Source organism: Lissotriton helveticus, chromosome 3_1, assembly GCF_964261635.1.
Source record: "Lissotriton helveticus chromosome 3_1, aLisHel1.1, whole genome shotgun sequence".
Lineage (NCBI taxonomy): Eukaryota > Metazoa > Chordata > Amphibia > Caudata > Salamandridae > Lissotriton > Lissotriton helveticus.
In genome coordinates, this window is record NC_136061.1 from 1680043195 (window position 1) to 1680069677 (window position 26483).

General features: G+C 42.9%; 1 long non-coding RNA gene across 1 annotated transcript in view; it reads left to right on the forward strand.

Annotated features, from left to right (window-relative positions):
* LOC144825097 (uncharacterized) overlaps positions 1 to 26483 on the forward strand; it is an 81526-nt gene that overhangs the window by 42376 nt on the left and 12667 nt on the right. The window contains exon 2 of the long non-coding RNA XR_013609266.1: positions 19324 to 19456. This is a non-coding gene — a long non-coding RNA (uncharacterized LOC144825097). The remainder of the gene's footprint in view (positions 1 to 19323; positions 19457 to 26483) is intronic.

The window sequence follows — 26483 nt, forward strand, 5'->3', positions numbered from 1 at the left end:
AGATTGACTCTTGATTAGGGGAGAGCAAAGTTGTCATGTTCTATGGTTGTCAGAAACTAAATCCCTTCTTGTCTAATCAGGGAAGTTAATTCCTCCTTGAACATTCAAGAAAGTTTCTAGCGAACTCTGAGCTACGCTGGCAAACCCAAAACTTAAGTCTAGTATCGACAGTAGTAGACCTAGTTAACGTCTGGCCTAGGCCTTTACTGCTGTAGGTATTATTCCAATGCGCAGAGCCTATTGGGAAGATAGGAACTACACTACATGGCGCCCAACGCGTTTGGAAAGGGCGATAAAACTAACGTAAGACATTTAGAGTAACTCAGTCATGCTTTCTCACTCAGACCCCTTTTCCCATAATACTCCAAAGACGTCTGGAGTGGGTGAAAGGTAATATCCTCCAAAACCTCGCAGGAGGGAACTCCTATGTATGGTTCTTGGTATAGTCAACGTTGAAGGATAAACAGTTCCAAAATATTGTGCATCTAATCTCTGTTTCCATAAGAAACCTGATCTGCAAACAAACAAAATACCCTTCAGGACAGTAAAATGTCAGAAAATGAAGAAGAAAGAGAGGCAGTTAGATTAGCAACTGAACTCGCAGATGCTGATGCTACCATGCAAGCAGCAGACGCGGATATAATACTCATTCCGGTCATCAAAAGGAGATCTATAACTCTAAAACTTATAGAAAATGGACTGACACCTAGAGGTGGCACAGTCATATTCGTAATTGAGGCACACGAATATCGGCAGACAGAGGTATATTATTCATGGATACATTTTCCAGCAGCTAATGCTGTAACAAAGTACTTCCACTATTACAAAATAGAGGAACCTCCTAATGAGTACACTCCTTTTGAGGAGGTGGAAGTACCACTCAAATTCCATTTGCTCTTATTTGATGGCGCCCTAAAACATAATAATCACATCACCAGGCTCGGTCCTTTAGGTAGACCAGGAGCAACGCGGCCGGTCCTAGCCGGATACACACCACATCCAGACTTCGAAAGAATGCCTGCAGCAGATCTTTTAGTACAACTAAAACAATTAATAAAAATTCATAGACAATTAGTTCAGTATGTGATGCGGACTTCAACAATTCAGCCAGCGATTAAACTTCCACAGCTGACCCCTCACCAGGGGAACACAAATAAAATTACACCACAGAACATCCAGTCTTGCCTAGGTAAAGTACCGGCTAAATGGGAACAAATACCATTCTGGTTGGCACAGAAAATTACCCAAATAGAGGCGGTGTTTCCTGACACCACCCCATTAGAAAAACACAGGATTCTGACTATCTGTCTCCCAATGGGAATCGCACCACACATTGAGGACTGTGACACTTGGGGTACAGTCTTTGCTTCCATCTACACAAAAACGCACGGTGTTCCATCCATTTCGGTGATACCAGATGTGCTAAAACAAATTCAAGACGAATATGGTCCAGAACCTGCTTTAACTCTTGGTATGAAATTACTAAAAGACTTCAAGCAGGTCTCGGCTATACTATTAGCCAACATAAAAGCTGAAGCAGCGAACGTGGCGATCCGCCAGAGGTTACAAGAGACAGATATAGCAGACCAACCAGCTGAAATTGCCAGAATCATAGAAAAATCCTATGAGGAACTAGGTAGAGATAGTTTAGGTGGAATACCAGTAAAACCGCAACTGACTGAAAGTCCAGAAAAAATATTTGTTAATAATAATTCACCAAAAAAGAACTGGGATGGAAACAAACAATCCAATCCAAAAGAAAAGAAATTCCAGTCCCGAGGAAGGTCTCCTAGGCGAAGGGAGAAATCTCCGAACCAGAGACACAGGTCACCCCAGAGTGACCCCTCTGGGAAAAGATATAACCTTAGAAATAGGGATAATATAAAAAAGCCTGATAGATATCAAGACATTGATACACGTCCCTCTCAATCTTTTCAGAATTCCTCGCAGAAATCGGAAAGAAGAGGACGATCAGAACAAAGAGAAGAGCACACCAAGTCCAAAGACAAGGAACCTGCTCAGCTAAAAAAGAAATTACAATTTCCAAAAAAGAAGGTAGCCAGTATCAAGGTAGTTAACAATGCCGAGAATACTGAGGACACAACTGAAAAACGGAGAATGGGCTCAGACAATGCTAGACAGCGCAGCAGAAGTGAGCATAGCTCGCAAAGTCCTTATGAATCATCTGAAGACAGTGGACACGAATGAATATCATCAAGTGGAAACTGCAGACACCAGGGTTAGCAAACCTCACAAGATATACGAGATAACATTACGTATAGAGGGAGATAAGACTAGGAAAATAAGGGGACTATTTTGGGATAACCTCTCCAAGGGTTATGACATCCTTCTAGCTGAAAAAGACTGGCCACCAGAGTTTGTCAGGGAGTGCCCTCATGGCGAAGAAGTAATTATGCCGGCCTTCTCGAATCATATCCCAATTCATAAAAAATACACACTTGCTAGAAAGTGGGCAGTGGCTCTAGCACCTGCTTTATATAAAAATCATGTAGGATGGGATGAGGATTCTCCTCCTCACAAAATCCAGTTAAAATCACAACCTACTGCACAAAGGCAGTACCCAATTAAGCAAGAAGCTAAAAAACAGGTAAATGAAATACTAGATCAGCTAGAATACCAGGGGGTGATTGAAACTTGCACCTCACAAATGAACAACCCTTTGTTTCCGGTCTCCAAACCAGACAATTCATATCGTCTAGTTTTGGATTACCGACACCTTACACATGTTGCAAAACTTTTGCAGTGCAAAACTCACACAGTGCTGCACTAATGAATAACATAGTGCGCAAAAAATACAAAACAACCTTGGACATCTCCAATGGATTCTTTTGTCAAAACATAGCACCAGATAGCAGATATTTAACTGCATTCTCAGTAAATGGCACTCAAAAACAATTCTGTCGGTTAGCCCAGGGGTACAAGAATAGCCCGGGGGTATTCTCAGCGAGAGTAACAGAATTACTACAACTATATGATGATGAAGCATTATCTTATGTCGATGACATTTACTTAACAGATGATGACTTGGAGACTCACTTGAAAAGAGTGAACACCATAATACTTGGGTTCGCAGCAGAGGGTTACAAATTCAACTTTAAAAAGTCCAGAATTGCCCATCTGACAGTCCTGTTCGTAGGATATGAATTATCAAGTGTAGCCTGGCTGACAATTTTCTAAGAACTAGAAGAAATGGAATATCTAGAATATGAAAAAACATACCCTCTGCCAATCGACATTCTGCCTCTACGACATTACGCCTGTGTAATCTATACAGACGGACATGCTCAACCGTCCGTTTGGGGAGAACAAGCATACAACCCCACATGTGAGATTACAAAAGAAGTGTGGCGCGGAGGTAAACTAAAACCTCTATTAACAAAGACACACTCAGTAGAAAGTAATTCAGAACAACAAACTGAAATAATAGCATTGAAAATGGCGCTAGATAATGCGGATCGCGAATTCCCGACACTTATAGTGTCAGATTCATATTACTGCGTCAAATCATATAACAGCGATTTGCAGACATGGATTCAAAACGGTTACAAAGATGACACAGATGCACCAATAAAGCAGAAACTGCTCTGGGAACAAATAGCTCTTTTACAGAAAGAGCTACCAAAGACTCACGTGACTCACTCACTGAGTCATCAACGTGATGGCGTTCACGTTGTAGGGAATTCATTGGCTGAAACAGCCGCAGCGGCAGCCACTAAATCGGCTCCCGTAGTTCGAAAAAAGCGTACATTAAAATACATTGACGGTGAAACAGTGCTGGCGGTGAAAACGTCATCAAAAGGCGACTGCTCAGCGTTACCGATCAACTATCCACTCAATTATACATACATAATCGATGCAAACTCCGTCCCTTTTGCTCGAATCCCTGGAGTGGGGGATAGAGTGATTCCAAACATGGACAGGAGAAACTTGTTAATCGCAGACGCACACATGGGCGAGGGTCTCAGACACCTTAAATTAAAAAATTCACTGGAAGAATTACAATCACGGTACTGGTGGCCAGGCATGAGCCTGCGTCACACCATGTTTGTAAAACGCTGCCCAAACTGCAATAGAGATCGCAGTGGGGAGAGAAACAGTTTGATACCTCGTCGTATTACGGCAGATAATATTACCAGTAAAAAGAATGGCTTGCGATTAACATATACAGGCTAGTTTCCACTTATAATGTAGATCACCAGCACTCGGCTGACGTCCGGACTGTTATACAAAGATTTGCGAGTCTAAATGGCATATACGCTAAGAGCATGCTACGTTCGACCATTGTTTTCACTCAGGCCCACCAGCCTGGGGGGAAACATGGCCGAATGAGCACTGTCCAGCGGGAATCTTCTCACTTCCTTCCTGAGGGTACGGGATGGTGTAAAGAAAAAACCAAGACATAAAGCAATCTATAGCGGAAAGGATATTAGGTTCGGGAGCTGGGTGGGTCAAACATTTAATAAGTGTCCAACGTAGTCTCAATAACTTGCCAAGAAATTCTCTGAAGGGATTCAGTGCGTATGAATTATTATTTGGAACTAGGATGATGATCTCTGACATTGATAGTCAGACTTCAGTGGTGAAAGAAAAAAGCTTTGATATCAAAGACCGTTTGGCTATTTTGCAGGACTTAAACAAAACAAGAAAAGACCTGAGCAACATAAAGTTGAAACAACAGCCAACAACCACTGAAGAACCACCACCTGTCCCAGCAAGACCTGTCTGGATTCCAAAAGTCGGGGATCTAGTCAGGGAAAAGATCGCGGTAAAGAAGGAATTTGGGCCTTCTTACAGAAAAGCAGTTCCTGTCTTGTCTGTCAACGGGACAAGATCAGTTGTACTACCGCCACTTGCTGGTAAAAAGGAGAACCGAGTTGTATCCATCGACCTGGTAAAACCACAACATGTGGCCGATAACAAACAGTAGGCCAAGTGGACTCCCAATAAGTAGCAGAACACCAAGGTTTGCTACCAGTACAGAGGTCCTAACGAAGAGGCTCATCACATTCGAAACGCCTATAGAAGAACAACAAGGACTATGCAATAATGCAATAGAACTAAGACCTCTGAAAACCCAAATAAAAACATTTAGCAGAGACACACCACTCTATAATGAAGTACCAAGTGACAATGCGAGAAACAAAAATCCTGAACCAATTGGAACAATTGACAGAACTGCATCCGGCTACTTCATAAACTTCGATGATTCCTCTGAAGGCTTCAGTGAATCAAAGACACAGCCATCATCAAAATCCTTTAAAGACAAAGCTAAGGAACTTTTGAAACAACTGAAAGAAACATATCTGATTTCTCCATGGATTGAATTTTGGGTGGGTTTTGGTGCATTTATCCTCATACTTTGGCTCATCATGGTACTTACTTTGGGACGCTTCATTGAGGGAAAATATGCTAAAATGGACACAGCAAGTCAGAAAATCAACTTGATCCTCAAACCACACACATCTTCACACGTCGAGAAAAGAGAACTTTCTTCAGCCAACTTCACAGCCAATCCAATACCTGGTGGGGTAGCCTGGGACAACACTGACTGTGAAATTTATGGTCCGGTCGAGATCCTGAAATATCCACACCAAATTAAGATCTCATTGAGTGACTTTGCAAAACCAAACTCATTTGCTGATGATTGGGACTTCGAAAGCATTAATAACATGATGTCTGACTTAGTAATGTCTGCTAAATTTACCAAACATGATTATTTGCAGGGTTCTACAAATTATGACAGTATGTATTGCTATAACCACTATGGTAACCACTTTTTACATAGATCTGCACAACCTAGAAATGTTTTAAATTATAATCAATGGGAACATTGTGCAACACCTCCAAAAGGGAGCTCAAGAACCGTTTACGACAAATATTCATATTTTTCAGGTTTTAACACAAGTAATGCTGAAGCATTTTATTTTAAATTGTCAAACAAGACAGGAACCAAAACCATGATAACCAACACAAAATTGTTATATTCAGACTCATTTTTTGAACAAATGAATACTTTTGGATTTGATTATTGGGACAAAAATGTTGAATTGAAAAGTGTTTGGGGTACAAAAGATTGGCAAGTACAGGGTATAGAAGCTTTGTTTAGAGCCTGCATGATCCCAGAACAAATGATATTTTTAAATGACACTGTTCAACAGACCACCTGTCTTGGCTTAGCCAAAATCAAAGATTTAAATAAACCGTCTATTCCAAAGCCAACAATGTTTAGCAATAACTCTGATACAGATGAAGAGATAGATGTAAACCATATATTAAACCAAAACAGAACACATCCAAATTGGAAACAGTGGTTGATCTGGCCCACAGATACTAATAACTGTCAAGACAGATTCCTGAACAAAACACAGGGTTTCAAAATGAACAGGCCAGACCCTAGATATCCCCAAAGACATCACCCAGGGATAATTACCACCTACAGTGTGGGCAAATTATGCCTTCAATGGCTACAAACTTCCACACTGGCTGAAATTAAGCAACACCTAACTTTACTTACTGATGGTGCTGACTTGCGTGATTTCACTTTGGGACCACGCAAACAGCGTCAAAAACGTTTCATAGCAGCCTCTGTATATGCAGCATACAATGAGGCCTGGAAGGTTACTCAAATTGAAACAGCAGAGAGAATACGGGAAATTGACCGTATTAATTTGGAAAAATCACTTTCTGTAGTGGACAATGGGTTAATGACTCTGTCCTCCAGAATTTTTTCATTGGACAGCATTGTGTCGTCAGCAATCGATATATTATTGCAAGACTTACTGTTATTACAACATGGTCAGTCACAATTGCGTTCTATTGTACAGCTTGGCTGGACGTTACAAAATCTGCGTTCAGGCTATGTGCCTTGGCGTTTAATCAATACAACGTCACTATTCCAAATCTTTAACCTTACTGATAGACAAATCGGTATGGCGCAAAAGGGTGCTGATTATACAATCTTGAGCATTGAAAAACTAGAAAGATTACCAATGACAATGTCAGAACGACCTGTCAGTGAATGGATAATACACGGAATCATAAATATTCCAATCTCAACCTTCAGGTTTCAATACTGCCAAAAATATATACAGGCTGGCATGTACGAGAAATTGGCAAAGGGGTACCTTAAAACAACTTGGAACCTGCCCTATTCACATGCATGTGTCAGTAATAAAGGACAGAAAGTGTTTCTTAGTGGCAACAATTGTGAGATGTCACTAAGCGGCACGCTTCTGTGTAACGGAATTAGTTTGCATGGAGCCTGTGAAGGGAATTCATACAACCTTTCATGTCACCAGCAAGGCGCACCTGCAACAGAAATAGAACCATTCTTTCAAAGACTCTATAATGGGAGTTACATTCTTATTGTAGACCGCAGATGTTGTAGTCTTATGCCCGGGACTCCTTATCTAGTAACTACTACTGCGAAGGTCAAGTGCTGTGGACGCACATTGTTCCCCAGCTCCTTCCCAGACAGGGAGGCAAGGGCATGGCCCGATTTGAAAATTACTTCTATTCGAATAGATACTTTAAGCAGAATGAAAACAGTCCTTCTTCAGACGCCTACCAGGCTCTCGTCATCAAAAGAAACGTATGATCTACAAGTCGCAAGGACGACTGCAGAGATACATACATTATTATCAACTAATTCCCCCGTACATTTCGCGGAAATCCTGAATGAAATCTTAAATATTTCTGATACCAATGGGGTCTCAAAGGTATTTAAGACAGTATTTTCGATGGCATTAACACCATTCAAAGCCATACTGGGTATTTTTCCAGATTTCGTCCATTCGATTTTTGGCGGACTTCCCCTGATCCTGGGACTAATTGCAGGAATCCTATTCTTAGTCCTTATTTTTCGTTATGGCAACCCATGTCACAGACAAAACTCTTGCGACAAGGGAAGAAACAATCCTAGCCATTGGATACCGGGACCGGATATCAAAGATCCTGGGACTCTCCCGGCTTAGAGACCTGAACATGACTTGGTTTCTATCATTTCGACCAATGTGGCAAAGATGTGTTTTACCTGTATTGAGGTGTCTGCTTTGCGGAGAAGAATGCGTGTTAGACACCTGTCTGACGCTACAATCGGATGCGCCGATGGATGCAGAAACATTGTTGAGCCCGATCAAGGTTCATGCTTTGTGCTGCCCTCAAAGGCTACCAATCCTGATGACGGCATTCGTGGAAGCTTCACCACTACGATTGATGGGTAGTGAAGTTCAAGATGAAAGCAGCATCGAACAGGTACGACCTTCTGTCAGTAATGCAAATCAGAATGTCAATGGAGACAATCATGCGCAAGAATGCATGATTACACCTATTTCCGAGTTAGTGGAACTTTCCCAGGAAGCTGTTGACAGTTTTTTCGAAAGCCTAAATGATATGATGTTCTCACCCGAACAGAAATAGAAACTTTTGAGCAAGCTCGCACACGGCGTTCCCTGAATTCGGCCTTCAACTTTAAAAATAAAGTCACATGAACATTTTAGCTCCAGTTCACGGACAGCAGTTTTTCCAGCAGCCCCAAAATATTTTTGCATATTTTTCGGGACACTATCTTCTGCTTAAAGTAAGAACTATTCTTAAAGAACTAAGGTTTCTAAATTTTAGATAGCTTATAGACATAGCTTATAGACATTAGCTGCCCGCTGGTATGTTCATAAATATTTTATTCTGTGATGGAATGGTCTCGAAACTTTTTTCTGTAAGAAATCATTTCATGTGTAATTCTCATATACCAAATAAGCAATAATGTATACAAATGCGATTACTTTGGCATTTTTCTACAGCTTGAGTGCATACCATATATATATGTCTGCAATTTTTTTCAGTATATTTGAAAATTTCAAAATGCATTTATGTATTTTGGGGTGGTAAGGTATACACACTACTCTATAGTATGTTGTACTATGTTATACTATGCCTAGATTAGTAAATATGTCCATAGTTAGCGTGGAGTGGGTGTCATGTATTCCTATCGGTTCTGAATCGATCCCCCTATTCCTGACCCTATTCTAGTTAAACAAACCAACAAGTTAACTAGCAGTCAGCCCATGAGGCAGAAATTCCCCATGATGCAGATACCGTTATCTGACGCAGTCACACTACGGCACAGGAACGTGTTATCTGATTAGGTCATAACGCTTGCGATCTAATTAGACAAGCGATATTCCTCCAGCCCCTGATAAGGCATACGGAGTTCTCATAACAAATCAAACCTATGACAACCTGGGCAAAACCCTGCGGCCATTGTTTTGATTTCACCGAGAACTTTAGTAAAAGAATGTGCTAACGAGCAAATCGTATGACATCTTTATTGACGTTTCTATGTCCATCCTTACGTCAATCTCGGCACCTTAAAGGTATAAATATTACCGATCTTGCCCTATGCACACACACGCGTGGTGACGAGACGGAGCAGCCATACTTGCCGAAGCCGAGAGCAGAGCAGACCCCGCTGGCAGCAGCCCCGCCTTCCTGACGCGCTGAGAGAAGCTGCTTTCTCCTGCCGAGAATCCAGCACCGGCGTTTCCGGGTAGCCCTCGCAGGCAGCCTGGAATATCGAGACCAGAGAGAGAGATACCATTCCTCATTCATCCTAACTTCCAGGTACAGAACTGAATAACCCCTCACAGAGAATTCTTTAGTTATTCACTTGGCAAAAACAAACTTAACTTAAACTGTAACTTTCTATTCCCGCCCACGTATTAGGCTTAGGTCAGGTACACGGGGTAGGCGTATTTAGAAACACCAGTTGAGTACGTTTAGTCAAATGTATATGTGTATGTAAATATATTTTATTCATTTTAAACATCATATGGCTTAGAAACCATATCAATGTTTTTACAGTATTATTTTATACTATTGCTTTTAATGTATGCACTTTACTTAACTATAAGTATTGCAATAATATCGATCCATTTCTCTTGTATGAGAAAAGAGACTGATCAATAAATAACACCTTTTTATTGAACACGCCCGTCTCTTCCTTTTCTCTACATTCTGATGAGACTAAGAAATGCACGTACTGACTGAGTAAAATAATTTGCCTTTTGTTCACACGACTCTCGAGATTGACTCTTGATTAGGGGAGAGCAAAGTTGTCATGTTCTATGGTTGTCAGAAACTAAATCCCTTCTTGTCTAATCAGGGAAGTTAATTCCTCCTTGAACATTCGAGAAAGTTTCTAGCGAACTCTGAGCTACGCTGGCAAACCCAAAACTTAAGTCTAGTATCGACAGTAGTAGACCTAGTTAACGTCTGGCCTAGGCCTTTACTGCTGTAGGTATTATTCCAAAGCGCAGAGCCTATTGGGAAGATAGGAACTACACTACAAATGGACACAGCAAGTCAGAATATCAACTTGGTCCTGAAACCACACAAGTCTTCACACATCGAGAAAAGAGAACTTTCTTCAGTAAACTTCACAGCCAATCCTATACCCGGTGGGGTAGCATGGGACAAAACTGATTACGAAATCTATCGTCCGGTTGAGCTCCTGAAGTATCCTTATCAATTCAAGATTTCATTAAGTGACTTTGTAAAACCAAGCATGTTTGCTGATGATTGGGACTTTGAAAGTATTAATGATGTGATGTCTGATCTAGTAATGTCAGCTAAATTTACAGAACATGATTATTTGCAAGGTTCATCTAATTACGATCAAATGTTTTGTTACAACCATTATGGTAACCATTATCTGCATAAATCTACTCAACCTAGAAATGGTTTAAATTTTAACCAATGGGAACATTGTGCAACTCCACCAAAAGGCAGTTCAAAGACATTTTTTGATAAATATTCATACTTTTCAGGGTTCAACACAAGTAATGCAGAATCATTTTATTTCAAATTGGTAAATAAGACAGGAGTGAAAACCATGCTTACAAACACAAAATTGATATATTCAGACTTATATTTTGAAAAAATGAATACATTCGGTTTTGATTTATGGAAAAATAACATTGAAACAAAAACGATCTGGGGCACAAAAGATTGGCAAGTGCAAGGTATAGAATCATTATTTAGAGCCTGCATGATCCCAGAACAAATTATATTTTTAAATGATACAATTCAACAAACAACCTGTCTTGGCCTAGCCAAAATTAAAGACTTAAACAAACCGTCTATTCCAAAACCAACACCTAACAGTAATAGCACTACGGATGTTGAGATAGACGTATCCCATATTTTAAACCAAAACAGAACACATGCTGATTGGAAACAATGGTTGATCTGGCCCACAGACACAAATAACTGTCAAGACAGATTCCTGAACAAAATACAGGGGTTCACATTGACCAGGCCAGACCCGAGATACTCCCAGAGACAACATCCAGGGATTGTAACTACTTATAGTGTGGGGAAACTCTGCCTTCAATGGCTACATACATCCACACTGTCAGAAATTAAGCAACATTTAACTTTACTTAAAGAAGGTGCTGACTTGCGTGATTTCATCATGGGACCACGCAAACAGCGTCAAAAACGTTTCATAGCGGCCTCTATATATGCAGCTTACAACGAAGCTTGGAAAGTAACTCAAATTGAGACAGCAGAAAAAATACGGGAAATTGACCGTGTTCATTTGGAAAAATCACTTTCTGTTGTAGACAATGGGTTAATGACTCAGTCTTCCAGAATATATTCACTGGACAGTATTGTATCTTTTGCAATCGATATAATAGAACAAGACTTACTGATGTTGCAACACGGTCAGTCTCAATTACGTTCTATTGTACAGCTTGGCTGGACGTTACAAAATCTGCGTTCAGGCTATGTGCCTTGGCGTTTAATCAACACAACGTCACTGTTTAATATCTTTAACCTTACTGATAAACAAATCAGTTTGGCACAAAAGGGTGCTGACTATACAATTCTGAGCATTGAAAAACTTGAGAGATTACCATTGACAATGTCAGAACGACCTGTCATTGAATGGATAATACATGGGATAATAAATATTCCGATAACAACTTTCCAGTTTCAATACTGCCAAAAATATATACAGGCAGGCCAGTATGAAAGGTTGGGTAAAGGATACATTAAGTCCACATGGAACTTGCCCTATACACACACATGTGTCAGTAATAACGGACAGAGTGTATTTCTTAGTGGTGATAATTGTGAAAAATCACTAAGTGGCATACTTCTGTGTCAGGGTATTAGTTTGCATGGGGCCTGTGAAGGGACTTCAAATAACCTTTCATGTCACCAGTTAGGCACACCTGCAACACAAATAGAACCATTATTTAGAAGACTTACGAACGGGAGTTACATTCTAATTGTAGATCACAGATGTTGTGGCTTGCTGCCAGGAAAACCTTATCTTGTAAGCGTGACTTCCAGGGTCATGTGCTGTGAAAGAGTATTGTTCCCAAATGATGCTCCAGACAGGGAGGGAAGGTTATGGCCCAGTTTAAAAATCTCTTCTATTCGAATTGATACTTTAAGCAGAATGAAGACTGTGCTTCTACAGACGCCAACCCAGTTGACGTCATCAAAAGAAACGTATGATCTCCAAGTTGCAAGGACAACGGCAGAGATTCATTCAATGTTATCAACAAATTGCCCCCTACACTTCGCAGAAATGCTGAACGAAATCTTAAATATTTCTGATACAAGTGGTATCGCAAGTGTATTTAAGACAGTTTTTTCAGGAGCTTCAACACCATTCAAAGCGATCCTGGTTATTTTTCCAAATTTCGTCCATTCCATCTTTGGCGGACTTCCACTCCTGTTGGGACTCGTAGCAGGCATTTTATTCTTGCTACTCTTGCTTCGTTATGGCAAGCCATGTCACAGACAAGACTCCAGCAACAATGGAAGAAACGATCCTAGCTATCCGCTACCGTGACCGCATATCTAAAGTCCTTGGCTTAGCCCGGCTACGAGATCTAAATATGACCTGGTTTCTTTCATTCAGACCCATCTGGCAGAATTGTGTTATGCCTGTATTAAGGTGCATGCTATGTGGAGAAGAATGCGTGTTGGACACCTGTCTTACACTACAATCGGAAGTACCATTGGATGCAGATACTTTGTTGGGTCCAGTAAAGGCTCATGCATTGCGCTGTCCTCAGCGGCTACCTATCCTGATGACGGCATTTGTGGAGACTTCACCACTACGATTGAAGGGTAGTGAAGTACAAGATGAAAGCAGCATCGACCAGGTACGACCTTCTGTAAGCAGTTCTGATCGAACCATCATTGAAAGCAATTATGCGCATGACTGCATGGTAGCGACATTTTCTAACCTAGTCGAACTTTCACCAGAAGCTGTAGACTGTTTTTGCGAGAGTCTGTCAGAAATGATGTTTTCACCGGAACAGAGAAAATAACTTTAAGCAAACTTGTACACGGCGTTCCCTGAACTCTAAAATTGGCCTTCAGTCTTTTGAAAACAAAGTGACTGTGAACTATTTTTTTTCTCCCCTGAAAAGCGAAAACTTTTTTCCAATTCCAAAATATTTACCTTTTTGGTACTTATCTTCTGCTTAAAGTAAAACTATTCTTAGAGAACAGAGCTTCTATTTTTAGGAATTCTCTAGAGACATTAAATTACCTCAACCTCTAGTTTATATGCAATTAATTGTGTTTATATGTGATGAGATGGTCTCGCAATTTTTTTTCTGTATCAAGAGCCATTTCATGTGTAATTTCGCAAATCATTCATGCTGATATAAAATGTGCATCTCCTTTTTTGAATGATTATACTGCTTGAATGCATACAGTACCTATACTCATTTCGTGCATTTTGCATAAGCCATTTTTCAAAACAAACAAAATTATTTTTGGGGTGGTTCGGTATACACATGCACTGTTAGTTATGTTTACTATTGCTTAGTTTAGTAAATATGTACATAAATTCGTGGAGTGGGTGTAGTGTGTTTATCTAGGTACCTATATTGATACTCCTATTTCTGACCCATGTCCGGTTATTAATTCCCTAATGTCCATACACCGGCACAGAAACCCGTTTTCAGATTAGGTCATAGCGCATGCTGTCACATTAAGCAAGCACTATCCCTCCTGCCCCCTAGAAAACACACCGAGTTCTCAAAAGAAATCAAACCTCCAGCAGACCTGGGAAATCCCCCGCAGCTATTGTTTTGATTTCGCTCGAACTCCTGCAAAGAATGTAAGAACGACCAGTCCTTATGACATTCTTACTGACGTCCTTATGTCCATCCTTACGTCAAACTCGGCACCTTTCAGGTATAAATATACCAACGCTGCCCTAAGCAGAGACACGGTGGTGACGAGCTTGGAGCAGTGCTACTTGCCGGAGAGCCCAGCTGATGCAGAAAAGCCCACGGACGCTGCCCCTCCCTTTTGACGCGCTGAGAGAGACGCTGCCTTTTCTCCTGCCGAGAAATCCAGCCTCCGGCGTTTCCAGCCGCCCTCGCGGGTAACTGGGATATCGAGTCCTGTGACAGAGATACCAACCCTCCAGCCTTCTAAATCCCAGGTACTGAACTGACTAACCCCTTACAGAGAATTCTTGAGTCAGATCCTTGGCAAAACAAACTCAACTTAAACTGCTTCTTACTACCGCCCAAGTATTAGGCTTAGGTCAGGTACACTGGGGTATGCGTAGTTAGAAGCACCAGTTGAGTACGATTAGTCAATGTATATATGTATGTATATCTTTTATCCATTTTAAGTATCATATGGCTAAGAAACCATATAAATGCTTTTACAGTATTATTTTATAATTCTGTTTTTACTGTATGCACTTTACTTAACTATAAGTATTGCAATAATAGCGATTCATTTCTCTTGTATGAGAAAAGAGACTGATCAATAAATAACATCTTTTATTGAACCACGCCCATCTCTTATTTCTCTACAACCTGGTGAAACTAAGAATGCACGTACTGACTGAGTAAAATAGTTGTCTTTTGTTTTCACACGACTCTAGAGATATACTCTTGATTAGGGGAGAGCAAAGTTGTCATGTTCTATGGTTGTCAGAAACTAAATCCCTTCTTGTCTATCCAGGGAGGTTAAACTCCTCCTTGCCTATTCGAGAAAGTTTCTAGTGAACTCTGAGCTAGCTGGCATACATAACTTTAAGTCTAATATCGTCAGTAGAAGACCTAGTTAACCACAGTCCTACGTCTATACTATTGAAGATATTATTCCAATGCGCAGAGCCTATTGGGATAATAGGAACTACACTACAACCTCAGCACCCAAGACTGGTCCAAGATGCCTGGCATCAAAAGGTTGGTCCGAAGTGTATGTCAGCAACTGAAGGACCTCCAAAATGTTAGCATTTGCTACATCCCCAGTCTAGCAATACCTCACTACTAAATCTCCAAAATAAAACCGTCTGCTGAAATAAAATTACCTGCCACACCCTACCTACTCCAGCTGGCCTGTGTGTACTAACCAAAAGAAGACCTCATCCTAACTGTCCACTCTAATTGACTATACCAATCCCTGCTACCACAGTCATTCTGACCAACCCCTGTTCAGCAAGTCCAGGCCTTCATCACTTGCCGGAAGTCACCCAGGGAGTTAGGGGGAGGCCTGCTCCCTTTTTCCGTACCCTGCCCCTGCAATATCCGCAATCATAGTAAAGATTGCTGATAGTGGCTCCCTTTATTTAGACGGATGTTTCCATTACTCACATGTGAGCATCAAGAATTCTACATATGTTCCATTAGCCATGAGTTATTTTTAGTGGAATGTGGAGATTAACAGCGCAGAGAAGGATGATGCTCTTGCTAGATGGACAGACTGTACCACTATGCTGAGTTAGTTAGTTGGTCAGGTTTAATTGGAATTTTGGGTATTAACCTTAATTACGAGGTATAATTATTTCAAAAGCCTAACTTAGCCACAATGATTGCCTTTGGTAGAGGACATGGGTTTTGTTTTCATACCACTGCGATACAATAAAGGATGCAGGGAGACCGTAAGTTGATCTCTCCAAGGCCCAGTGGCTCAGGTTGTCCTTTGGTGAAGCCATCATGGAGCTGTGGAACTCATAGTGGCAGTCTCCCAGCACATGCACTTCACTATGCACTTATATTGTCTAAGAACAAATTTAGACGCTAGGGGCATAGCTGCTTATGCAGTTATGCCCTTACAAGAGGTAAAGTGCAATCTGCCTTTGGGCTGTAAGGCCTGATGTCGGGTTGACTAACTTATACCTCTCACAGTGCTGATAGGTCTGGCACACAAGGAGATGTGCCAGGTCGACTCCACACTTTTATCTGCACCAGAACACGCTGGCTGCTGTGGCTGTATGCCTGTGTTTAATGAGAAATCTCTTAGGGTGGCATAGTATAGCCTTATAGCCCACCGTAGTAGGCCTGCTCCCGCGTTAAAGACCTGAGCCGAAGGCGAGGGACTTTAACAAGGGCCGAGACTTTAATAGCCGGTATAGCCCTGCTACGAAGGGCTACAAGGCTATTAGAACATTTTGCCACTAGAGGGCAGAATGTTCTAACAAATAAAACAAAGGCTTCTTGAAGCCCGAGGGGATTTAAATCTCCTCGAGCTCCTAGAGGGATGTTGCTCTGCGGGCCTTTACCGGCCCTTAGAAGCAGGGAGCACCCCATTCTCTTCAATGGCGCTCCCAATGTTCTAATACATGCTGAAGCCCTTAGAGACCCTCTCTGGTCGCAAGGCACTTGGTACCATTGATACCTTTTACAAGGGACTTGTATGTGTGCCAGAGGTGTGCCAATTGTAGAAACAAAGGTACAGGTTTTAGAAAGAACACGCACTAGTAGCCTGGTTAGCAGGAACCCAGTGCGCACTCTGTCAAAGATGCATCACAGTCGGGCACATAGTAAAGGGTAACCATGACCAAAGGGGTACTTTCCTACAATGTGGTCCCTGGCACCCCTAAAGTCTTGTGGAGGGGGGGTGGGGACTGCACACATTTTAAAGAGGGCCATCCATCCCATCGAGTGAAGTGAGACAGCTCTTCTGTAGGCCTGGTTTCATATAAGTAAGGAGGGGGGGCAGGTTACGGGTCCAATTCCTTTCCTGGAGCGTGGAAACATGACTGCACAGGTGCTGAAAAGGAAGACGACGTACGAGGATGATAGTGTTCCATAGGCTGGCATTCGAGTCCTCTGTATCTGGTATCACCAGGGACTTTGCCTTGCTGATGTGGAGCCCTGAGGCCTCTTCATAAAGGTCCAGTATTTCCAAGCATCTTGGGCCTGAGTACTGTGGATCTCCTAGGAAAATGCGTACATCGTTAGCGTATAGCAAAATATAATCCTCTGGCCCGGCGGTACCATGCCCATCCCTAAATTTGCGCTTTACACCGGATAATAGGTGCCAAGGGTTCTATAGCAAGGGAAAACGGGAGAGTGGAGCCCTGCCTGGTGCACCCACTGACCAGGAATGGGGCTGAAAGTGTCCTATTTATCTGAGCCTGTGCCCACGGGCGAGAGTAGAGGTTAGCACGTTTTCGGAAATGAGACCCTAGACCAGTTTTCTCCTGAACTGCGCTCAGTTAAAGAGTCTAAGAGCTTGTCCAAGTCTATGAAAAGTAAGGCCAATGGGTGCTTCAGTATTTATAAGGGAAGTCTGCTGGTATGAGATATGCACATTTGTAATTTGAAGCCACAATTTTATGAAGGATACTTGAAGCAGTTGCATCTTACTTGAGAGGCATTTAGGATCAGAGTGAGTTATTGCAGATTTGTGACTGAATTGATAAGCAGTTGCTTCTGACTTGAGAGGGACATCTACTAAATTGTTGAAGGGCTGCATTGTTGTTAAACACTTCATGTTCTTACTTCTGAGTAGAGAAGGACATCTAGTAATTTTTAGAGGAAATAAAGCTATGTAAAAGGGCAGACTGCTTGGCTTTGCCAGTGATTGTTTATTTTTTTTTAATCCACAGCCTCGTAAATATTAACGAGGTAGGAATCACTTTGAGGCTCTATGAAAACTAGTGAGTGCTGGAATGAAGTCGTGCAAAGCACTGCCTATCGCATTCACAATTTGCCTGTATTGAGAACCTTGGGCCAGATGTAGGAGCCCAAATACCGGTCGGTAACGGCCGATTTCGGCCGTTACCGACCGGTATTTAAGAATTGGCATGTAGGGGGCCAATTTTACAGATTCGGTAAAATTACCGAATCGGTAAATTTACCGAATCGGTAAAATACCGATTCGGTATTTTTACCGATTCGGTAAATTCTAGATGTAGGTGGGACTCTTCTGAGTCCCAAAGACCTTACAGATTCGGTATTTTACCACTCAATCCAATTGGGTGGTAAAATACCGAATCCTGGTGTGCTTGCACAAGTGTGCATGCACACCTATGCCATGTGACAGACAGACATGCCCTTAGGGCATGTCTGTGTGCCACATGGCACACATGCCTGTATTTGGGGTGCTAGAGGGTGTCAAAGTGCCACCCCCTGCACCCTTGCTGAAAACGGTATTTACCGAATCGGTAAATACCGATTCGGTATTGCCCATTGATTCCTATGGGCTTCAAGGCCCATAGGAATCAATGGGCAATACCGATTTTTACAGATTTAATTACCGAATTTACCTACATCTCCCACCTTCTATTTTACCGATTCATAAATACTGAATCGGTAAAATTCGGTATTTATGAGTCGGTAAAATAGAATTACCTACATCTGGCCCCTTGTGCCTTAAAGAGACAGGTGTTCAAATGACAGAGACAGAGGCACGTGGTGAAAGTGACTTTGGAAAGAGAGTGCAGTTGGCTATGGATACTCCTCCCAAGCCTATCCATGCAGAGTATAAGCTGGAAACCTTTTGACCCCACACTTTCAATTCTTTACTGCAGCCCTTTCTATGCTTAGTTATTGCAGAAGACGTTGCAGATGCTAAGCATTTGTGAATTCCCTTGCAACCTTAAAGTGAGAATGGCCTTTGACTGGCGCCTTTCCCTCGATTTTTTTACAAGATATTGCAATAATTGCAGTGCGAATTGTAATAATCAATAAAAATCGCAATGCACTTTTTTACTGCATTGAAAATGAAGACACCACGTTTTCAAAGTCAGATACACAGACCAGTCTTTTAACTGTCGGGACAGTTCTGAGGAAAAGAGATTGGTTTGAGAAGATCCGAAAGGATTTCCCTTAGGTGCTGATATCGGAGTGAAAGGGACCATAAGAAAGGCAGCGCTTTTTAACAGCGGTCGGCATCGATGTTCTGTCATTGATTCCAGTAGCATGCGAATTGTAATTCAATATAATGTATTTCTTTCACATTACATAATCATTTCTATACAAGTAATTTATTAATAGAGCAATGCAATTGATGTCTTTTTAGGCGGGGTTCTGAAGTCCGAAGTTAGCTTTGCTATCATGACCATGCAGTAAGGAGGCTGCCAATGGTGCCAACACATTTCTCTTCTCCAAAGATATCCGGTGGACCTGTGGCTGAAAATTGGTGTTGCACACAGGTAGATTTTCTGAGTTTGAACATTTTCCTTGTAAATGTGTATCTACTTGACAGCTTGTAAGCGTATTTATCATTTCCATCCGTTTCAGGAAATGTCACAATTGAATTTAAGTTTTTACATTAAATAAGCGTTTTATAATCATTATCCTGAATCAAAATAATCAATATGTGAACGTGAATGCTTTTAGTTATGATAGGCGTGATCTGCAAATACTCCGAGGTCTTGATTTAGGAAGGTAGAGCAGTGGGGCTTGTGTGAGGCAAAAGCAGCACAATGCAGCGCAAACAACTGCTTTGATAAACTTTTAATTGCAAAAGGATGTTTGCTGCATAAGTAGACCCATGTGATGCACCAGCACGGTGTGACATGTGCGACAATACATTTAGGGTGGGTGTTACAGGACAGAAGCACTGCAAACCCCTCTAGCCATCAAAGCAAACCCATACTACTAAAATGATGTAAAGAAGCAAAAATAGGCACCAACACTAATTAAGACAACTTTGCACAGAAAAAAATCTAGTTCTAAAATGGCACTCAATTGTTCCAGAAACACTGCACTGATAGAGACTGTGAATACTGTAATTGACCAGGAAAGAACAAAAGAGAAAGCTGTCCAGGGCATAAATCAATAAAGTGAAGCTGCCACTGGAATACCCAAGGATACACCCCCCAGTAACCCATAGACAGACGGCAGGACCCTGGAGTCGTGCACAGCACTGCCTATCGCATTCACAATTTGCCTGTATTGAGAACCTTGTTCCTTAAAGAGACAGGTGTTCAAATGACAGAGACAGAGGCACGTGGTGAAAGTGACTTTGGAAAGAGAGTGCAGTTAGCAAGGTCAGCCCCTGCTGCCTGACCCATTAATGGCCGCCGATAACAAGAGTGCATAGGGCGCGGCTTACTGGATCTCTACTGGATCCCATCAGCAGAGGCAAGGTCAGTAAAAAGGAAAGGCTTGAGTCACTACCTCTTCTTCGCGACCTCGAGACGCGCCCTCTCAACGCCTGAGAACGAACTCTCTGATCCACATACCCAGCCAGAGGCGTCTCTTTCACATACAGTGACTTCCGCAAAGTTATAGGCCCCTGCACCAGTTGATTAAATGATACAGGCCCCAGCTTGAGGAGATCAGGACGGCATCGACCCCAATACCCTAGCCCAAAGGAGCTCTCCCCCGCATACCCCCCTCTCACGCCTCCCTCCCTTCCCCTCCTAGAGACATCTTCCCCGTTGCCCCCCATCACCCTCCCTCCTGACCTGACCACACTCTCACCACCGCACGACATCCCTCCCTACTACTCTTCGGAGAGTACCCACCTCCCGCTCATCCAGTGGCAAAATGCCACTGGTCACGCAACTAATTGCCGCCCCTCAAACAACTAACTACCTGACACCCCATGGACCAAACTCCTTCGCAATCGCTTTCCCCCCCTTACCTCTCTAGTAAAGCGAAGAAACACTTCAAACACAGACCTATTAGACAACACCATGAGATACTCTTCGTAGACACTAACCACTACTCCTCTAGAGGTCAGATAGAAATGGACCTCATCTTCCACACTGATAGACCTGATAACTGGTACAGCATCCTGAAAACCCATCTCTCCATCTCCAAAACCACCATCATCTCCCATAGTCGCAAAATGATGACCTCTCTCTCGAACCACGTGACGATGAGCAGTAACATCTCCATAACCATCTACGCTAATGGCACTGTCCTGATTCAGGCCAAGAGCGTTAACTTGGAGGTCTTTGACTCCCTCTTCCTCTACCTAAAAAACTCCCCGTGAGCTCCACTCAAACCAGAGCGACATCACCCCTCCCCCCTGTGAGCCTTCCTAGACAGAGGAGGCTCGGGACCCCCCTCTCCTCCGCTTCAAGACCCCCTCTCCACTATCCTGTGACACCCACTGCATTTCTCCACCAATGAATAAAGTTCATACTCACTCATGGAGTCAACGTACCCCCCTAACTCCCACACTCCCTCCCTGAAATCTGGGTCTGAACACTTCCCACAAGCACAGCCTCCACCCAACTACACGCCGCTCCCCCACCACATGAGAGACATCGCCTGACTGGAGCAGACATTCCCCTGGCCCATGAGCCCTCCCACTCTCAATCCAGACAGCTCCCCCCGCATTAACCATCAGGACTGGGTCACCCTCCCGTCCCTCAACAACGGTCACGACTGGGAACCTCCCCCATCCCCCATGGGCAACGCTGCCCCAGCCCCACCCTCATCCCCCAAGAGCAAAGCTGCCCCTAACTCCCTCCCTTCCCTCTTGGACTCCCCCTCCCCCCCCCACCCCCAAGGGCAATGCTGCCCCAGATACTATCCCACCTTCCCTGGACATCACGTCACAACGCCTCTTCCACCTAGTAATGCAGCTTGAAACCCTGATCCGAGGTCTGAACGAAACCCTATCAATCCTGGCCAGTACTCAAAAGCCCATCCTGACCCCCACCGCGCAATTTACTCCCACACATTCCATTCACGACAAGGCACCATCCTCCTTCGAGCCTCTCATCCCTCCCAGATCCCAGGTCCCAGAACCCTGGTCCAACACGAAGGTGAAAGATAAGCGCTGCGAAAGACCCAGAAGAACAGCATCCCCACTTTCACCTCCGGAAGTGACGCACCTAGTCACATCCTAAGACCCCCCTGTGAATTCCTCCCCCAAATCCAAGATACAAGTAATCACAGGATTTAGAAATAATCACCCTCCCCTGAGATTACCCAGATCCCCAGCTCACCTAGCCGGCTTTCCGAGAGCACATTCCTCGGAAAACAGGAACAAAGAAGGGTCCCCCATCAACTGGATGCTCCTTAACGGCAGATCTGCCACCAAACACGCAACCGAACTTGCAGAAACCTTCCTCTCCCATGATATAGACATTGCCTTCATCACAGACAACACTTGCATCCCAAGAACGCTGCGACAACTTTGCCAACTTTTTCAATGAGAAAATTGCCATGATAGATCTCTCGCTTGGCTCAAAGCTCCCCCCTCCATAGTGAACTTGGCGTCTAAAAACCATGAGAGCGAATCCTTGATGCCCACAAAATACTGGTCCTCCTTCATCCCCATCCAGTAAGTAGAGATAGTTAAATTAATCTCCAATGCTAAATCCTCATCACACGCCCTTGAACAGCTTCCCACGCACCTGGCCAAAGACCAGAAGCTTGTCCTAGCCCCACTATGGTGCAAGATCATTAACAGCTCTCTGAAATCTGGAAGCGTTCCAGACTGCCTCAAAGTAGGCCTAGTCACTCCTCTGCTGAAAAAGCCAGGGCTAGACACCGAGGACCTGAACAACTTCAGACCAGTCTCGAATCTAACCCTCCTTTCCAAAATCCTGGAAAGATGTGTACTCCCTCAGCTGACCCAACACCTCGACAATATCAATCTCCTTGACCCTCATCAATCAGGCTTCAGAAAAGGCTGCAGTACCGAATCCTCAACGTCATAGATGATATCCACAAATCACTGGACTCGGATCATTGCTGTCTCCTCATCCTTCTAGGCCTATCGGCCGCGTTCAATACAGTTGACCACAATTTGCTCATCAAGGCTCTGCAAGAAAGGGCTGGCCTTCAGGAGACGGTCCTACACTGGTTCTCTTCCTTCCTCCAAAACCATTCACAAAAAATCAAAATTATAAACTTTGAGTCCGACCTCCACCCCGTCATCAGAGGTGTCCCCCAAGGATCTGTGCTTTCCGCTCAGCTTTTCAACATTTACATGGAACCCCTGACCTCTCTACTCAGGAAATCCAACATCTCTTTTCACTTATACGCGACGACACGCAACTTTATCTGGAAACCACTTCCATTGATGACATCCAGAGACTTAACAACACGCTCAAGGAGGTGCAACTTTGGCTCACAAATAATCACCTGAAACTCAACCAAGAGAAAACGGAAGTGCTCCTCATCTCCAACAATAACGACAACCCCTAAATTGAAGAATGGCTCAAAGCCATTGACTCCCTCAACAGCAACCTCGCCCTGGCGGATTCAGTAAAATCTCTTGGCATCACCCTAGACCCGAAACTGGACAAGAAACAACATATTTCAAGATCGGCCAAAATGGCCTTTCTCAACCTGAAACTACTTTACAAAATCAACCCCTTCCTCCCTCCCAAGGACCTTCAACAAGCCACCCAAGCACTGGTACTCTCCAGAATTGACTATGGGATTGCAACTGTAATTGGGACAGCAGTATCACACCTCGCCCCCCTGAAGACAACCTTCAACGCAGCAGTGAGGATGGTCACTGGAACCAGGAAATTCTAACACATCACTCCCGCCATCAGAGAACTTAAATGGCTCCCAATTGAGCTGCGAGCCAGCTTCAGAACAGCTTGCCTCACACACAAAGCCCTGCACACAGGCAAACCTGAATACTTAGCCCCCAAACTCAAAAGGGCCGGCCAGTCCAGAAGCCTCAGGAGCTCCAACACCATGCTACTCATCCTGCTGAAAACACGTAAGAAAAAAACCGCAACCAAAACATTTGCTGGAAAAGCCCCCAAAATCTTGAACTCCATTCCCCCCCATATCAGGACATCCCCCACTTTTCCAAAATTCAAGATCCTACTCCAAGCCCTCTTCCTCGAACGAGCACAAGGGAACAGATAGCAGACGACACTATCCCAAACCAAGAAACCCCAATTTTTTTTTCCTCTGGACTCCCGTCATGACTGAACATTGAATCCACTCAGAGACTCATTTGAGTTATTCTACACTCTCCCCGCTTCCCTCTTCCCCCTTCCCTTCTATGTGCCTTCATTACCCAGCCAAAACCCTCATGTTATATCAAGTATCTGTACCTCTTTTTGCTCTTAAATGTACATGTTGTGAAGCGCTCTGATACTCTAGGGTCTAGCTAGCGCTATATAATTCTCCTAAAATACAAATAAATAAATAAACAAAGTATAATTTAACAGTAGCATAATTAAAATGTTTCCACCTTCCTTTGAGCCTACAACAGGTAGTTCACATGCAATATTAACTAATTTAAAATTACTTTCTGCATTGAAACAACTAACATCAGGCTTCCTACCTGTGCACATGTGATGAAGTAGTTGGGCTATCACAGAGTGCACAAACTTTATTCTATCATACCACAGCACCTGCGATTAAACAAATCCGGTACCAGCAGAAAATAGTGAAGACAATTTTCCACACCATTGCCAGCTTCCAGCACTTAGGGCCTGATTCTGATGCAGTTAGGAAAGCATTCCCACCTATGGCCTGATTCTGATGTGGTTAGGAAATCCTCCTAATGGCATTTGCTCCTCCAAATCGGATCGAGAATGTGTCTTACAGAACCAGGGCCCAATTATGATGCAATTAGGAGTCCAACCAAATTGCATCTGGAATGATTCGGATGCATCGTACTCCGTCAGTCGGACTCTACCGATCCGAGTGGGTCGGAAACCATTTCCAAACCGCTTTGGTCGGGAAGCTTTCCAACCCACATCAGAATCAGGCCCTTAGAGAGTACTTGACTTCCCACATCAAATTTAACCCACATACTAACGAGTCACGTACAGAAACTTATTCTTTAAATGCAGAGACAAGCAGTGATGCCAAATACTGCTTTCCCCAAGTATCCACATAGCGTAGATGAGTCACATTTACAGGCACCAAACAATCAACTCATTGAAAGTAGTGTATATACACAAGATCTCCTGTTCCATATATAGGACACATGAAAATCTAGGAGAATATGATATGTAAGATGCAACATCTGTAATCTGTGTTCACGTCTTCATCATAGGTGACCATAGTTGTTTATTGAGATCTTAGCTGGTGACATCATTCAAACATTCAGGCCCCAGCAAACAGGCCACGGAGGACGCATGACATCACTGAAATGTGTTTTGGCTTATTCTATTCGAGATTCTGTCAGCCAGAGCTGTCTGGTGGTAAACAAATGTTCTGCCCCAATATTGTGACAACAATTGTATCCGTTGCAAATTAAACAACCTATCTGAATTGCCTCCAGAGGAATTCCCAGAGAGCAGTCTGCAATGTCATGAGGACATAACCAACACTGACCACAACAGTGACATAGACTCACAGGAAGGAAGAATGCAGAGTCCGAAACTATTTCAGAACTTATTCAATTGACAGTTGGATAATAAGCAACACATCTGCATGTGTAATGTAGCAATATTTATTTTCACCATTTCAAGATGATGCATGTCAGTCAGTCAAGTAATCTTTATTTCGGTCAAAGACCTTAAAAGATGCAAAATACATGAAACACTCAATAAAAAAGCATCATGGCAAGTATAAATCACTCCATTATTTAGAAAAAATACACAGATTACATTTCATAAGGACAAAAAAAAAGTTAAAAAGGATATATACAAGTTAAAATTATTACATGATCGGGTTGGAGATATTGCACAACAAACAAGACTAGGCAAAATATTGACAACAGCGCCTTCTCCACAAGGCATGTAAATAACTAGAAACCGAAAATACAACTGGTTGGGAAGTGTCACATTTTAAGATCCTGAGTGCCTGATGGTATTGCTTAAGCCCCAAATTTCTACATAATTGAATAAGCCATCAATGATGCTATATTATAGCCCTATAGCCCGCCGTAGAGGGCTATACCGGCTATTAATGGCCCTCTCCAGCGTTAAAGGCCCCAAGCCGAAGGCGAGGGCCTTTAACAAGGGAGAGGGACTTTAATAGCGGTATAGCCCATCTACGAAGGGCTATAAGGCTATTAGAGCATTCTGTCGCTAGAGGGCAGAATGTTCTAACAAAAAAAACAAAGCCTTTTGGGAGCGTGAGGGGATTAGAATCCCCTCAGGTTCCCTGAAGCCTTTGTTCACAGCCAGAGCTGTGAACAAAGAAACATTGGAATGTTGGAGCTCCAGGCTTATACCAGCCATTATAAGCCCAGAGCACTCCATTGTTTTCAATGGAGCTCCCAACATTCCAATGTTCTAATAAAATGTCCATAGTTTTACAAAACAATGAAATGTAATCAAAAGTTGA